This window comes from Talpa occidentalis, unplaced genomic scaffold (assembly GCF_014898055.3).
Source record: "Talpa occidentalis isolate TD23 unplaced genomic scaffold, MPIMG_talOcc4v2.1 talOcc4.9, whole genome shotgun sequence".
Classification (NCBI taxonomy): Eukaryota; Metazoa; Chordata; class Mammalia; order Eulipotyphla; family Talpidae; genus Talpa; species Talpa occidentalis.
In genome coordinates this window covers 17323964-17341771 of record NW_023605305.1, presented here as the reverse complement: position 1 = coordinate 17341771, position 17808 = coordinate 17323964, and the positions used below count along the sequence as shown (strand labels likewise).

General features: G+C 49.0%; 1 long non-coding RNA gene across 3 annotated transcripts; it reads right to left on the bottom strand.

Annotated features, from left to right (window-relative positions):
- Window positions 1–9298: 9298 nt before the first annotated feature.
- Window positions 9299–11308, bottom strand: LOC119235932 (uncharacterized). 3 transcript variants are annotated; one of them, XR_008550216.1, is made up of 3 exons: window positions 11103–11308; window positions 9966–10124; window positions 9299–9443 (listed from the first exon to the last, which is right to left on the bottom strand). It is a non-coding gene; the product is annotated as an uncharacterized LOC119235932 (long non-coding RNA). The 3 variants fall into 3 exon arrangements; XR_008550217.1 differs by having other exon boundaries at window positions 9966–10177; window positions 11239–11308; XR_005122950.2 differs by having other exon boundaries at window positions 11239–11308.
- Window positions 11309–17808: the final 6500 nt, after the last annotated feature.

Below are 17808 nucleotides of genomic sequence, written 5' to 3'. Positions count from 1 at the left end.
CAGGGGCAGAGCCAGGATGAGAACTCCATCTGTCTACACCTGGGACTAAGGGGGTGGTAGAGGCACAGGGGCTTGGGACATGGTAGGAACCAGCCAGCTTCATGTGGTTCATCCGGGAGACCACAGCAGTCAGCTCTCCTGTTGGTGCCTCAGTCTCCTGAACTGTCTGTCAGACAATATTCAGGCTCGACATCTGCCTGTCAGTGTGAATTCTCTCTTTTTTTAATTTCATAGAACTTTACTTAACCAAGGAATTAGAATCTGTTTAAAATGTCTCCCTTTTAAAATGTGCTCTTAGAAGAAGTAACTAGATTCAAAGCGATGTGTAACTGACACTGGAGTGTTTAGTCAAGCCTTACTTCCACTGCCGAGCAGAAATTCAGTGTCTGACTACAGCTTGAGCTGTCATAACAGGCTGTAGGCTGGAGGGTTTAGATAACAGGCCTGTTTCACAGTCCTGCAGGCTGGGATGTCTAAGAACAAGATGCTGGCAGAACAGCCATTCCCCCGGTGGGTGACATGCCTCTGGTGTCCTCCAGGGTCTCCTTTTGGCCTCAGTGAGGCCAGAGAATGCTGGTCCCCTTCTTTTTGGGACACTAATTCCATCTTTCCCACACCCCACACACCGCATGACATCACTAAATTTAAACACCTGGAGCCACCTCCAACACCTTCACATTGGCGCTTAGGACATCAGCATATGAACTGGGGGTGGAGCGGGGAGAAACATCCTCTCCATAACACAACCCCTTACCTGAAGTGCCCCAACCCCCTAAACTTCCAAAAGATAAAGCTTTTTTGCATAAATGAAATTCCCAACTAATTTGATGGCAAAACCTGACTGAAAGTAACATGAAGTTATTTACAATCTTTACTTAAATCTCCCAATAGTTAAATCTCTCCCCAGCTTTGCTTGTGGGGTCTGCCTGAGGTGGGCAGGGACTAGACAGAGGGGCTGCCTGGGGGTGTTCTGAGAATTACAGAACAAACCATACAGTTAAAGATAAAGTCAAATGAATAAAGAGAATGTGAAGGGGAAACTCTTGATTAAAAGACATATGAAGGGCCTCCCCGGTGGTGCAGCGGTTGAGCGCTGGGTTGCGAAGCTGCCCGCAGCCTTTGCAGCGCCGGTTCGATCCCCGGCTGCTCCCCGGCCACTGGGCGAGGGTCCCACATGGCGCGCAGACCTCTCCTGCCGCCTGCTGCTCCCCTCAGCAGTGTACTTCGGTCCTTCTGCCTGCTCTGCTCCCCGCTCTGGCTCTGGTGAATTCTCTCACCCTCCCGCGCTTCTGACTGTACCCAGTGCTTGTATAAACAAACAAACAAATAAATAAATAAATCTTTAAAATAAAATAAAATAAAATAAAAGACATATGAAGGGGTTATCAGCCCATCCCTGGGTCAGTTTATTTGCATTCTGAATCATTCAGAAAAACTATAAAGACAGAAACAAAACACCTATCAGACCATTGAATGATGTCTGGCTATTGGGTGAAATTAAGGACATGTTAATTTGGGTAGATAGAATAATGGTCATATTAAAATATTTTAATTATGTCAAACTGTGTTTATAATAAGGCAGACTTGGAAGGAAAAATAGCTTGTGTCCCTAAGGCTACAAGTGAATTGAATCCACCACTTTCCACCTCAATCCTGGGCAGGTATGGGCCACAAGGTAGTTTTTCTTTCCACCTGTGCCACCGTGCTTGGCTCCAAGTGAGAATTCAGTGAGAGACCGAGACTCCCCTGGGGTTACACATCAAACCAGGGGACTCTGGGGTCTGAAACTTGGTGTCCAGGACTCCACAGGCTCAGTGTCCTCCATCCAGGGTCCACCATCAAGGAACTGCCAGTAGTTTTAGGAACAGTGAGAAACACTCACTGAAGACAATATTCAATACTTATGGGGGGGGGGCACTAAGCAGAATCGCCTTTGGACTTCTTGGGGGTGTAAAGTGCAAAACTGACCACAATGGTTGGCAGCTGCTCCCATCCAGAGGTGGTATCAACACTGACCTTGTCTCTTACTTTGATCAATAATGAAGCAAAGGGCCTCCCTGGTGGCGCAAGGGGGTAAGCACCGCACTATGAAGCAATCTGCAGCCACTGCAGCACAAGTTCGATTCCCAGCCAGGGAGCAACCCACATGGCACTGCAGACCTCTCCTGTCTTGCCTGCTGTTCCCCTCAGCAGTGTATTTCAGTCAGTTTGCCTGTTCTGCTCCTCACTCTGTCTCTGGTGGATCCTGTCACCCCCCGCATCTCTGACCTGTACCCCAGCTCTTGTATGCATAAATAAATAAATCTTTAAAAAAATGAAGCAAAATTGACCTCATAGAGATATGCAAAAGGGACCAGAAGCCTGGAAGGGGAGTCTAGGGGAGGTGGGAGAGGCAAGAAACTCCAGAAGCAGCCTTGAAATATGACAACCCGACTTCTGTAGTTACAGGAAAGGAAGGAAGATGGCAAATATACCAAATGAAGCTTCGGACCTCAGCAAAATGATTTCCAAGCAGAATAGCACAAGTGTCTGTTGGATTCTTTTCCGTGATAAAGCACAGGCACAGATGAGTGCAGAGAGACTGCTCGATCTGCAAGCCAAAGTTAGAGAAAGAGAGTTGCCAGGCCCTGCTGGATTGGGAAATAAAACCATTTCTTATCCCCAGTCTCCCTCAGGAAATGTTTTATCCTCTGTAAAAAATAAATAAATAAATTCAGTGAAAGAAGTTACGTTGCCAAAGACAAATGGAGGTTGAGGCTGTAAGAACTTTTTTTTAAAGGATTTATTTTATTTATTTATGCATACTAGTGCTGGGGTGTGTAGGCCAGAGGTCCAGCCGGGGGGAGGGGGGGTGGCGGGGAGAGGATTCACCAGAGACATAGTGGGAGCAGAACAGGCAGATCTACCGAAATCCACTGCTGAGGGGAGCAGTGGGTGAAACAGGAGAGGTTGGCTGTGCCATGTGGGTCAGCTCCCTGGCCGGGGATTGAACTCATGCTGCAGGGGCTGCCAATAGCTTGATAGCTTGATAGTGCTGAGATTTAACCCCTTGCGCCACCAGGGAGCCCCAAGGCTGTAAGAACTTTGAAGACCAAAGGTTTCTGGCGGTCACTTAGAGGCCCTCTCAGCTGGAGATAAGACTTTCCGAGAATCTTAAAGAGGACCCCTAAGCAGATGGATGCAGCCGAAGTGCAGGGAGGCATGTCTTATGAGGTAGCATTCTCGGCCGCTTGTCCGATGGCGTGGAGCATGACTGATGCCTGGAAGGCCCGCCGAGCAAGGAGGCGTGTCCCACCCGTGAAGCGTGTTCCAACTCACACGAAAGGGCTGGGCCTATGAAGCTCTATAGTGGGAAAGTCACTCTGCTGCAAACCCAGTCTGCTTCTTGAGGAGAAGAAAGATCCAGAAGGTGGAAAGTGATGGGGACCAAGCCCTGGAAGCTACTTCCAGGGGCAGACTGGGCCCCAGTCGAGGACCACCCTGACTCTGCTGTGATAGAACCTGGCAACAGGCACACCCCAGAGATACTGGGGTTCAGTGACAGGTAGGTGCAATAAGGCAAGAGAGCAGGCCACACAATTTTTTAGTCCCAGTGCATATAAAAGTTATGTTTACTCTATGTTGTGTGCATTGGCATTATGTCTGAAAAATAATTACATAGCTTAATTTAAAAATACTTTATTGCCAAAAAATGCTAACCATCATCTGAGCCTTCAGCAAGTCCTAATCCTTTTGCTGGTGGGGCGTCTTATTAGAAGCACAGTATCTGTGAAAGCAAGGAAAGGAGCAAGGCCTGAGCTTGCCTACCAGGCTGCCAGCACCATGCAGACCAGACCATGCCCGCCAGCCCTCTGTTCTTTCTCTCTTTTGCCAGGTGGGTTTATTGCAATTACCCTATCTGTGCTTTGAAATTTGATGATGAGTGTATGAAAGGGAAAAGGCAAAAAAAACAGTGTGTGCTTTTAGCTGCTAGGTCATTTGCTCGATCTCATGCAGACCTGATTTGATCATGAGATCCAGACAACTTCAGTTATACTGAAATGGGATGTGAGATTTGAGGGTCTTGGAATGAGGGGCGGGGGGATATTTTGTATGTGGGAGGATAGTGCTGGTGTCGGGGCAGAGAAGAAACTTGCCCTGACCCCTGGCTGCCTCTACGGCTGGTGGAGCAGCCCCCTGCAGCAGGTCAGCAGCCTTGAGGACAGCTCCTCACCTGGAGAGGTGCTCTGGCCGCTGGCAGCAAATTTTCCCCTCCCCCCGAGCCAGGCAAATGCTGGGCCTTGTCCGTGCTGGCCCTGATGAGAGAGAAGAGGCCACCAGCTCTGCTCTGCTCTCTCTCACTACAGCAACTAGCGAAGGCATCTCGGCTCCTGGGGAGGCTGCTGTTGCCGGCCCGTGGCTCTCAGGAAGTCTGCACATGGGCATCCAGGGATATGCTCAACTTTGAGGAGGACGCAGGACTCCATCACACGTTCCTGTTGGGTCTCCCACTCCTGAGAAGGGACCAGGCCCAGACTGAGCCTTACCGCCCTCTTCCCGATCAATCTAGACCAGAGGGGGCCCCACAGCTGCTCTGGACCCTCAGTGCCTCAGGTGTCTTGGATTCAAGGACTGAGACTTCCCTTCTGTTGTCAAAAGTCTGATGTGGGCCCATTTACATCAGTAGGAACGCAGGGGGGAAGGGGCATCAGTTGTAATGACTTGCTAGAATAATCACAGTCCTCTGATTCCTACATCATCACCTCCATCCTTCCCAGGGACCCCGACCCCCCTTTTCTCTTTTCTAGGTCCCTATGGGAGGCAGGAGATCCCTCCTGCTCAGAGGCTGGGAGGGCCCGTGTCTCAGAGCAGTCTAAGGAAGCCCCATCTGGAGTTGGCTCGGTGCCTTACAAGCATCTCATAAAGCCAGACAGCCTGTCATAGAGACTCTGGTGTCATTTCTAATTTCTCTGATGCTCCATTTAGGTACCACCATTACCCAGAGGCCTCCAGGTATTTAGAAAGACAACACAACAAGATAGTGTGTGCCTCCTGTGCGTGCGCAATCGTCTTTGGGGCCCTACATGTGTGCACCTGCTTATTTGCAAGCCAAAGGGTCTCAGCTGCATGAGAGCAGATTGCCAGGTGAGGACAGGTGGATGGCCCCAGGCAGGCTGAAGGTCCAGGACCAGGAGTTTCTTTAGACTACAGGGACCCCTAACAGGGAGGGTGGCTAATGTCCCAGTTCATCTGAGGGCTCTCTGGGGACATGGGATGAGGGTTGGCAACATCGGGACAGTCTGGGCATGCTGGAGCAGAAGACCAGGTCAGGGGTCCTTTCCGCCAAGCCTGGAGTCTGAGTCAGCTCATGTGACCTTAGTGGAGGGAGGGAAGGGACAGTGTGGGAACAAGCCAGCATGTCCCAGGCACTCAGTGAGCCAGGTCCACCCTCAGCTCTCGGTGTTTCTGGAGACAGGTGATCTTTTTAACATCCTTTGAAACTCTTGTCCCTAGTGTGAGGGCCTGGGTTCCAGCATGTAAGGAAGGAAGAGAAGCATGCAGCCCCTCTGGGCTGTGGTGTGACAGACTCTCCAGCTCACTCAGGTCAGCCTCGAGGCGTCCTCCCTGCTCCCGGCCAGCACATCCAAACAGTCCTGGCTTCTGGCCATTTCTCCCATCAGCGTGGCCATCGCCCAGGCTCCAGGCAACCTCTCTCCAGACAACCTCACAGCCTGCCCTGTCCCTGCAGCCCTGCTCTGCAGCAGGAGCAGTCGAAGCCTCGCCTTGCACCCCCTCCAGTTAGAGGTGGTTCATGTGTGGCTTTGGCTTCAGCGCCGACCACGCCCTGGCAGTGGAGTGGTTCACTAGCACCTTCGATTCAAGGATTAAGTGGAGTCCAGGGCTGCTCAAGAGCTTTAAAAGGCCCTGTAATCTCACAGCTCTTAATTGAAACAACTTGAGAGTGAGTCTTCCTTTTAGAAAATGCTTAGGATATTATAAAAAATGAATTGTAATGAGGAAAATAAAATATCTCTAAACCATCAAAATAAAAAACTATTTCGATCATATTCTGCTAGAGGAAAGCCTAAATTATCCTAACCTCTCAACAGAAAAATGATATCTTAAATGATTGCCTTGGAGTATGGACTCAGGGAGGCTGTGACCCCAGATGGAGGGAACACGCTCTGGGTGTGTCAGGAGGTTAATTCAGAACCGCAGCACAATTCTCGGTGCTGTACTGTTTTAGGTAATTTTCAGCTTTTTTAAATGTGTAGTTTATGATTACAGATGTCCTTTCTTCCTGACTTCTTTTCTCATTTGAAAGATTTGGATAATATTAAATTACATAACTAATTTTGATTCCTCATGCTGGAGACCTCTAAAGAGAACTTGACAAATCGTGGGTTTCAATTTGTAGCTCCACTACCTACTGCTCTTGGGCAGGCCTTTGTCTCCTCCATGGGGTCTGCAGGACCCTTGACCCCTCCCTGCCAGAACTGACCCCCACCCAGCTCATCCCCACCTCCTTCATCCAGTCCGCTAACCCCACCTTAGTGAATTCCCTTTTGCTGTCTCTCCTGCCTGGAACCTCTTCTGGTTTATTCAGGGCTCAGCTCAAGGCCACCTCCTCTGAGATGTTCTCCTGGATCGTCCTACTTGAAGTGGGGTGCGCCCCGCCCCCCCCCCCCCATCCTGACCTGCTCCACTCACTGCTCTACCCTTCTGTGCTCTTCACTTTAGATGCACCTTTATGTTGACCTGAAAGTCTGTGGTCCTTCTTCAGGGCCTGTCCTTCCTCACCCCGGCCCCACCCACTCCTCCTGCAAACAAGACCACATTTGCCCCAGGGGGCTGGAGCTTGTCTGTGCTGTGGATTGTGGCCTTCAGCACACAGAACAGTAAATACTTCATGATATTTGCAAAATGAATAGACTGCTCTTTGTAGTCTGAATTGATACCTTCCTGAAAGATGAGTTGCAATATGCTCTAGGAATCTTAAAGTATGTAAAACCCTTCTGCCCACTAGGGATTTATCAGAAAGACACCCAAAAAGGTGACTGGAAAGAACCTTGGGAATCCATCAGATCTGGATTTTCACTTGGTTCTACAACCAGATAACTGTTGTGTGACCTTGAGCAAGTTCCTAACTTCTCTGAGCCCTGGCTTCTTGCCTGTAATTGGGGCTAGCAGAGGTAGCTACTGGAGAGAGAAGCATGGAAAGTGCTTAGCATAGAGCCAGGAATATGGAAAAAGCTCCATAAATGTCAACTATTCCTGTATCCATTATGCTCACTACAGTTGTCTAAAATGGAATAAAATCTGAGAAAGCCAAAATGCCTAACCACAGGAGATTGTCTAGCTCCACCACCATCTAATTGAAGTGTTAAGCAATACAAGTCACCTGTATCATTTTTAATTTTTCGTAGGCACATTAAAAAAGTAAAACTACAAGTGAAACTAATAATATATCTTGTTTAACCCAATATATCCAACTATGATTTCAACACAAAGCAACGTAAAATTATTAGTGAGATAGGTCACATTTTTTGTGTGTGCCATGGCCTCAAAAACTGGTGTATGTTTTATACTTAGACATTTATATTCAGGCTGGCTACATTTCACATGCTCAATAACCACCTGTGGCTAGCATCCCCACATTAGAGAACGCAGGTCTAGAAAATTTACTGTACAGCTTTAAAATATTGAATAGCCACGGAAAAGTCTGTTTTAAAAAATAATTTGCTAGAAAAGGCAGTTAATTATGCAAGAAAATGCACATAAAATGAGATTAAGTGAATAAGATAGCAGGTGAAACCAACTAGTGTGTGATTCCACATAAACATGTGCATCTGTTTATTTAAGTGTGTAAGTTGATGTGCAAGGAAATGCAGCAACGCCCTGACAGGGGCCCTCTGAGGAAGTGGAATGACAGGGATCTTAATTTTCCCCTTCCTGCTTTTTCACCCTGTTTTTGCTGAGCTCAGCCATGCCATCTCTGGGTCAAAGGAATGTAGATGGAAGTATAACCAAGCGCGGGCCATAACCCAGCAGGGTGCTGGGCTGCTGTGTGCCTAAAACAGACCCAGTCTCCCCTCTGGAATATTCCTTTCCAGCAAGAAGAAAAGTTGAAGGAGACATTCACTTTGAAGGTCACAGAAAAGGGCAAGAATCAAGACCGAGTAACACCGTTCCCACTGCCAAACCAGAGAAGGCCACCTGGAGGAGGAGGCATTTCAGCTGAGCCAGAGGGACGAGGAGGAGAGTCAGGGGAAGAGGGAGGGCATAGGGAGTTACAGGGTTCCTTTGGGGTCTCTAAATTTGTCTCTGCTCCTGGCCTGGGACCTTAGCTCCCCTCCTCCCGTCCCCTGCCCTATTCAAGTATGTCTTCTTCCTTGTCCCGCCCCTCACTCTCTTTCTGCTCTTCCCTCTCATCACCAAAACCCAGTCATAGGTGGTGAGTGTGACTGTGAGTCCTCTGATGTTTCTCCATCCTCAGTTTACACTGGATATTACACACCTCATCTTTTCCTTATATTGTTTCCTCCTAAAATGTCAAGGCGCTCGGCATGGAGGTCTGCATGGAGATAAAGGGGGTGCAAGCTTTGCTTTAATCTGTTTAGGTGGCTTGGAGCTGATGGGAGTCAACAGACCCCCTTGGAGTTCCCCATCTCGTCCCCTTGTCCCTCTTGGTTCCTGCCCTCCTGCCCCTCCTCCCCACCCCTTCCCAGGGCAGCTCGGGCAGCTCCTGAAATGGGCAGGGATGAAGAGAGCCAGGATAAGCCTTCCAGAAACCCTGCACACAAGTCTCTTGTGGAGGGGGAGGTGGGTGTGGCCGGGAAAGGGTTTACACTGAGAGGTAGGCAGAAGTCTCCAGAGAACACATGTGGTGGGGGGCTGGGAGCATAAGCCCACTGCCCAGGGACACCAACCCAGTCCAGCATGGACTCTGCTTGGGTCTGTGCTCTGGGCCTGTGGGGGTGCGGATCACCCAAAGGCAGTTCTGCCAGTCCTCGCTCCTGAAGGGTAAGCTGGCCGCACCCTTGAGCCCTCACCTCTGCAGCTGGGCTGGCAAAGGGATTCACTCTGCCTCCAAATCCAGGACTCAAATGCCCAAGGGATCATGTAATCCTTCTAGATGGATCATCTGATGCTAATGTTCATTGTTCAGGCAGGAGACCGAGGCCCTAGGTGATGGGATATACCTCTGGTCTGCTCCCCAGACAGCTCAACGCCCATTTGCCCTCTCTGGTATGTTCTGGGAGCATTTCCAGGCATCAGAAATCCCCAAACAGCCTTTTGATATTAATATCATATCGCTTTAATTCTGGCACACACAGTTTACACTTTCCTAAACAAGATGCCTCCTTCAATTGATCTAGACATTTAATTTCATCTTCCCTTTTGTTTTCTTTCCCCCTCAAAGGTTGTTATAAATTGACGGTGTATCTTGTGATAGATGGCATCTGAGAATAAAGCAACAAGGTAAATGGCGAAAAGTAATTTCAGTTTTAATAACTAACATTTTACTTGGTTTCTGGGTTTCCGGCACTGTTCCAAATGCTGAACTCACTTTTTCTTAATCAATCTCCCCAACAACCCTGTGAGGTAGGTACTAACATAACCCCATTTCACAGCTGAGGAAACTGAGGCTCAGAGAGGCCCAGTGACCCACCATGGTCACACAGTATGCGGCGGAGCGGCCATGCTGCACACACCTGGCCAGCTACCTGGCTCAGACCCTGCTCTGGGCACCGCGCACCAAGGCCTACATCCACATCACACCCACCACCTCACTCATTCACGCCTTCACCCATCCACTCCATCACGCATCCTTGCTGCACACTGGCCTGGCCGAGATGGAAGCCCTGGGCTGCCCTTAGTGCGGGCAGGATTGTATCCTCCCACCAGCCTGCTGAGTGGCCTTGGAGCAGGTCGCATGTCCCCCAGGGCTCAGGGTGGGCCCTGCAGAGCTTCCCCACACATACCTGAGGCCCAGTCCCCAAAGTGGTCTTGCCTTCTCCCCTTGGTTTCCCTGGGACAGGAGGAGAGACGACACCCGCTTTGCCCAGTGGAGGCTGAGGCTGGTCAAGGGCAGGGTTTCCAGCTCTGGTGCCTCTGCCGCCTCCTGGCCACTGACACAGGTGCTAGGCAGAGTGCACAGGGATGCACGGACTCACTGTCCCAGCAACTCCCACTCCTGCTAACAAACAGGTGCCAAGCCTCTGCAAGAGGCCTTCCTAACAGGTAGCTTGCTCATTACTGGAAATATCTTGAACACCCTGTTGACAGCTCCCTGCCTCCCAAGGCTCTGTGACAACACTGAGACAGTAAAAACATCGATTTTCAAGAACTGAGCTGTGAGCAGTGTTGGGGGGGGCAACTCGGGGTGCAGCGTACGAGGGCAGCAAGCTCTAGAGTGAAATTCGCCCCCTGTGCTCCCAGTAGGATTCTTCCGAGCCGCCATGGAGGACGGACACTGTCAGGGTAACAGCACATTTGTATTTCATTATGACACTTCAGTGAAGATCAATGAGGGTCTCAGCACTGCCCTGTCAGCCCCAGGAGGCTGAGCCTGGGGAGAAGCCTGCGGAGGCCCAGCTAAAAGGCCAGGCTGCCCACAACGCTAGACTTGCAATCACAGTGCATCGATTTCTAAAGTGATGCTGAAACCGAGAGACTTTAATTGGTTGCCATGTTTTGTCTCCATGAAGAGGGGCCCTTTTGTAATGAAGTGACTCTTCTTTTGTAATGAAGTGCTTCCCTCTCTGGGGAAGGCGGTTATTTGAAGGCAGGTTTTGAATGTGCCGAAGTGTGGGGTGGGGTCCAGCAGAGCGGGGGTGAGCCTGCTTTGCCACTAAATAGCTCTGTGACCCTGGGCACGTTATTTTACCTCTGGGACGCTCAACCTTCTCATCTGTGAGCAACTGGGAATAATAAGTGGGATTGTTACTGATATATAATCAGATATACAATATATAGGGAAACTGCAAAGGCCCTGGGGAGGCAGAACCAGAGCAAGGCCAGAGAACTGGACTCAGCCAGCGGAGCTGGAGTGCAGAGTGCACGGGAGGCAGGGTGGGAGGGGACACACTTGCAGGTCACACCAGGCTGGTTGCCTTTACCTCAAAAGTTATCAGGAGCCATGGGAAGGTTTTCATCAGATTATGACATGATCCTACGTGCCCTTCAAATGGATCATGTGGGAAATGGCTCTCCCAAATCTGTCATCTGCCCCCAGATTGGATCTTCCTTACATACCTGCAAACACAGCAGGGATGAGGCTAACTGGGCCCCAGATTTGCCAGGGCATGGGCATTCTGGGACTTGCAGGGGGTGACACATGCATCTGTCATGAAGGAAAATGAAACAGATGACGAGTGACAGAGAGAGACCTGGGGTTGCTCTGCTGGACAGGCACTGACAAAAGGGACCCTCTGCAAGGTGCCTCTCGGCCTGGAGGAGTCAGAGTGTGCCCTGCAATCTAGGATGCACAAACTCAAGGCAGCTAGCCACAAAGAGAAGGCTGAAGATGGGAAGCAGGGTCACCCCCAGGTCCAGGGTCTGGGCCAGAACTGTAGGAGCCGGGGTGGAGCCCACCTGGACAGCATCCTCAGCCAGCAGGTGCTTAGCATCTGGTTTTTACGAGGGATTTGAAGGTGGACTCATCAGCCCCACATTCTACTCAGTGGCATCAGAGCCCCCCACCAGGGAGGTCCCCTCCCTACCCTGAGATGCCTGAGCCCCCTCTCCAAGTTCTTAGGTGGCACCTCGCAGAACAGCCACACCCCCTCTTGCCTTCTCCCGCTCCCCGTCTTGCCGCCTCATCAATGCCTCTCCCTGGCCCTCCACCCCCAGACTCCTTCCTCCCACCCCCTCCTTCCTTTTGGTGCCAGCTGTTTATTTTCAGAACCTCAGAGTCCTTCCTACGCCTCTGACATTTACTATTTGGAATTAGAATATTTTCTATTTCTCTTTCCAAGATACAGGCTGCCGGGTGAGATTTCCCCAGGGATCCTGCCTGCTGTTCCGGAGGTGAGGCGGTGGGGGCAGAGCCGGCTATATGGGTCCAGGTCCAATCACACCGACCAGAAATTATGAGGCACCCCTTGTTCCCCAGGACCCTCCTTACAAATGATTGCCCTCAATCCACTTAAGAGCCACTTAGGGTTGATGTTACTATCTGCAAACACAGGATGCAGCTTAGGCAGTTAAACAATAAAACTAAGGTCACACCTCAAGTGAGAGGTAAAACAGAAGAACTCACACCTCTGTGCTGTGGCTTTAAGGTCCATGGTTGCTGGCGCAGTGAAGGAGGTGCAGTATTTGGGGAGACCAAGAATTCAGGGAACAGGACATTATAGTCCCAGGGAACACCAAAAATAAAGGCACAGGGATGGAAACTGGCCCATGTTTTAGGGCCAGTTGGTGGAGCTGGGGTATGAGGTCCATGTCCAGGAGCAGGCAGGGTTGCTGCTGATCAGGGGCTAGATCACCAATGTACAGAGAAGTCAATATATGACACCAACTTTTCAGAAAAGAATGTTAATGCAAGGTCAACCAGAAAGGACAGGAGGGAAAACTCAAATTTGCCTCCTGGCCTGGAGTAGACAGGGCTTTTATAGGATCAGGGCAAGGAAGAAAGGAAGGGTTAGGAATGAGGGCATTATGGACTTGGCAAAGTTTGACTGGTTGGTCATAAGCTGTGCTACAGGCCAATCAGAGGCAATGCAGGCAGGGGCAGCCCTGGGGAAGGAATGGGCCATGTTCAGACCAGAGCTGGGGAGGATCTGACTCTGTTTGACACTGGGGACGTAAAGCTGCTCGTGTGAGCTGCTTACAAAATTCCCTGGTAAGTCTATGAATTTCCCAAGTGGCCTATGTTGCTGAATCAAGTGGCGGGTGCAGAGTGTGGGCCAGTGGATGAACGGGACCTAGCTCTGAAGGTGCCTCTTGGTTTGCACCATTTTCTGGCCCACCTCTGGCAGAAGGAGGCAGTCAGAGTGACCCTGCACTGTGTCCAGCCACAGGGAGGCATCCTCAGGCTCCCACCAATGGGTTAGAGCAACTTTGCTGCCCAGAGGCCTGCCCTGGAGGCCCAGCTGGCCAGTGTCCTCCCTCCAAAGAGAACAGGGGAGGGTGGGAGGAGGCCTGGTGTTCCCAAGAGTTTGCCAGGTATCATGGACAAGAGCTGCCAGCTCTGAGCTTGGACAAGGAGGGCCTGTTGATATGGGGCAGGCTGGGGGAAGCTGCTCTCGCACTAATGGGATGATGGAGCTTGCCAGAGAGGGAAACCAGGCACAAAGGCACTCACCTCCCCTGCTATGGCCGGCAGAGGGGAAAGAAAGTGGAGAAGGGGCATAGGCATCTGCTTCTTAACCATCTGTGTGACTCACATTACTTCTCCCAGCCCCTGGTGACAGTGGGTCACATGGCCCCACCTACCTGCTAAGGGGGCTAGGAAATGTAGCCCACCTGGGCGTCTGTCCCTGCCCACCCCATGCCCCATCACGCAGCATCTCTGCACAGCCCTCACACACATTGCATTTGTGTCATCATCATCCCAGGCAACATCACACCATCATCACCCAGTCACATCATTGTCAGGTCCTGGAGGGGGTAGAGGGTGACCAAGGTCAGGCAGATGTAGGTTTAAGGGCCAGCCCTTGGCATCAGGGTGGACTGGGTGGCCCATCACCCCTGAACCTAGTTCCTGCTTCTGTAAATGGGGGTTCTGGTGCTTGCCTCACAGGGCTGCCATCACGCTGTGACATGGCATCTCCTAAATGGTGGTTGGTGTGTGGCCTGGCCTTTGGTGACACTTCACTCAGTGCGAGCCAATGTCAGGGGGATACTCGCTCATGGGGGTTTGGGAGGAGTAGGTGGACACTAGGAAGAGCATCAGTGCAAACTATGGCCTTTCTAGCTGGCCTTTGATGCTGCGGGTTTTGAAATTTGTTCAAAGACAAGAGGAGAATACATTATGACAGGTAATACCTGGAGAGAATAGAAGCTGCATTCTTAAAAGACATGTTCTGTATCTCTCCCAAAAGGATATCTCCTAATAAAAAACAGCCCTGCTGCTAATTGAGCCGATGCAGATGAGAGCGCGCTGAGCTCCCACGTGGAGAGGTGCCAACAGTAATTGTGGCTGATTCAGGGACGCCTCATGCAGAACTCGAGGAGAGGCCCCTCCGGATATTGGAAGGAGGCTCTTGCTCCCTGGCTCCAAGTTGTTGGAGGGAAGTTTGGGTTTGAATCCTGCCTTGGGACTGACTCACTGTGGAACAAGTTACTCAGCCTCTCTGTGCCGACAGGCTGTGGACCTGAACAGGGGCCTTTCTCTGCTTTATTGTGTCCATCCTTCACACTCTCAGCCAGTTCCCAGCCCCAGAGACCTGAGCCCCCAAGCCCTGGCTGTCCTGACACCATGTACAGCAGACTAAGCCTTGCCTTGCAAGCGTCCCGGTGCTAGCTCAGCTGATCTTGCTGACCAAACCTGATGGCCCTGGAGTGTCCACCTCCCCCCACACCTATCACCCAAGTCACAGGTGAGATGAACTGAGCTATGTGCAAACTCTCAACCAGCCGCAGCTCCCCTTTATTCCCACCCAGGAATGTGAGCAAGGGAGGGGTGAATGTGTGCTCTGCTCCTGGGAGAAACTTGCCCAGGCCTTCCTGAGGCTGGAAGGGGGTGGATAAACACCCAACAGAGAAAATAATCCTGACTCCACCTCCTGAAACAATCCATCCATATTATTTTTGAAGCTATAGTCCACAGGGCCAAGTTCAACCCAGAGAACTTATCTTGGAACTAGAAGGTCAGCAGGGCTCACAGAGTCAATCCCCTTGCTCTGCAAACCCATGCACTCACAGCTCAGGGAAGGTCTGCACCAGCCATGTCCTTCAGATGGCCACCTCCGTGGGAAGGGTCAGATGTGAGGTCCCACTACACCCCATGATCCACTCTGGTTTCCTTCATACAACAAGAATGCTCTGAATCTGCCCACGTCTCCCTGAGTCCAAGCACTCAGGGACTACATGGCTCAGAAGCAGAAGCCCAGTGACACTGACACATCTTCAACGGGAGGCTCAGCTCTGTATTTAGAGTCCGAGAAGAACTGCCTGATTGCAGAGACCAAACTGCCCTGCCCAAACCTCTTAAAATCTTCTATGTCTTTCCTAGAAGAGAAAGAGAGGGGTTTTTTTAAATTACAAAGACAGGAAATTTCCTTTACCTAATAAAGATCAAACTGAGAGGGAAACCCACAGCTGACAGCACGATTAGCGATAAAGACCGAATGTCCTCCCTCAACATCAAGAAGTGGATAAGGATGTTTCCTGTGGGCACTTCTATCCAACATTGTCCTGGGGGGTTAGCCAGAGCAATTAGGCAAGGACAGAAGTAAAAGGCATCCATATTGGAAAGAGGAAAATATAGCAGATTGCATAATTTGGAATACAGACAGCTGTAAAGAATTCACAGGGGAAAAATGCTATTAGAACTCATAAATGAGTTCAGCAAGATGCAGGATATAAGATACATATACCCAAGTCAGTTGTTGTATTTCTACACTCTAGCAGTGAACTATTTGAAAATGAAATTATGAAAACAAGTTCATTTAAAATTACACCAAAAACAATATGTCTACACATAAAATTAAGGTATTTATGGTCAGTTGCTTTCAACAAGGGTGTCAGAAAATTCAATGGAGAAAGGATAATCATTTCAACAAGTGAAACTGATACAATTGGATAAACACATTAATGAAATTGGACCCCACCATAAGTTTACAAAATTTACAAGTTTGACTCAAAATGAACTATTGACCAAATCTACAAGTTAAAATTATAAAGCTTTTAGAAGAAAAAATAAGGGTAAATCTTTGTGATTATGGGTTAGACACAGACTCTCAATCATGATACCAAGAGCATGAATAAAAAATAAAAAAAAAAAACAGAAAAATTGGCCTCAACAAAATTAAAAATTCATTGCTTCAAAGAACACCATCAAGAAAATGGAAAGATAATCTATACACTGTAAGAAAATATTTGCAAGTCATAAGGGACTTGATTCCAGGAAATGTAAAGGACTCTTAGAATGCAACAATGAAATGAGAAACCATTTTTTGTACTGGATGAATGATTTGAATAGAAATTTCTGCCCCCCCAAAATCTATGAATGACCAATAATCACATTAAAAGATGCACAGCATCACAATTATAAGGGAAATCAAATCAAAACCACAGTGAGATATCACATCACACCCTCTAGGATGGCTATAATAAAAAGACCCATAATAACAAGTATTGGCAAGGATGCAGGTAAATTGAAATTCTCACATTGTTAGTGCAAGTGCAAACTGGTGTAGCCACTTTGAAAAATAGGTTGGAAGTTCCTCAAAAGCTCTAACATACAGTAACATATGACCCGCAGAGCAATTTCACTCCTAGGTATATGCCCAAAAGAAGTGAAAACGTCTACACAAAAACATGTGCATAGATGTTCACAGCAGCATTATTCCTAATAGAAAAAATCTGAAAATCACCCAAATGTCCATCAACTGATGAAGAGATCAACAAAATACAATACATCTATACAACAGAACATTGTTCAAGCAATAAAAAGAATTAAGAACCGACACGCTACAACATAAATGAACTTTGAAAACACTGTCCCATGTGAATGAAGTCAGTCACGGAATAATCATAGATTGTATACGGTTCCTGCCTTAGATTGAACACCCCCCATTCATATGCTGAAACCGAACCCCACTATAATCGCATTCAGAGCTGGGTCTTTGGTTGGGAACTACGTTTTAGAGGTGAAGCCCTCATGAAGGGGACGAGTGCCCTTTAAAGAGAGACATAAGGTAGATGAGTTCTCTCTCTGTGAGGTCACAGCAAAAAAAGTGACTGTCTTTAAAGCAGGAAGAAAGTTCTCCCCAGAACCTAACAGTGCTGGTCCCTGGTCTTGGGCTTCCCAGATCCCAGAATGATGTGCTATCAATTTCTGTTGTTTAAGCCAGCCAGGTTATGGTGTTTGTTACAGCTAAGACCGTCCCATGTATGTGAAATGTGTAGAATAAGCAAATTCAGAGAGACATAAAGTAGATTAGTGATTGCCAGGAGCTGAGGAAGGGGAATGGAGAGTGACTACTAATAGGGACAGGATTTCTTTTGGGCTGATGAAAATGTTCTAAAGTGAGATAGTAGCTGTGGTTGCACAACTCAATGAATATACTAAAAACTAGTTCCGTGGGCACATTAAGAGAGTGAATTTTATGGCATTCAACTTATAGCTCAATAAATCTACTTTGAAGAGAAACACAGTAACACTGCTTTCAAGGCAAGAGGCTGGGGATAAACCTGAAGAAATTCACGTGCCATTTCTTGTCCCCAAAAACCCCATTTGTGAGTTACATCTGGGTTAGGATTGGTGACCTTTGACAGTAACACTTCAGGTGCATGGGACATGGTTGGAGGAGCCTCTTAGCTTCTCTGAGGTCTGACACCCTCACTCACTCATGCACTCACTACTCATTCACAAATTAACTCACTCAAATATTCACACACACATCCATCCAATCACTTTCCTGCTCACACATTTACTCATTCACTAAATCACACATCCATTTATTCACTCACTCACATACTCATTCATCCAGACAACCAGGAATATTTATGTAGCATGGATAAGCCCTGGCCTGGTCCTCCTGAAGCTCTAGCCCTGGTGGGTGAGCGCCCACAGGAACAGGGGAGTTTGATGCCCTGGTTATGGGGACATGCATGGGGCTGGAAGCACTTAGCAGGGTTTGTCTGCATCTGCCT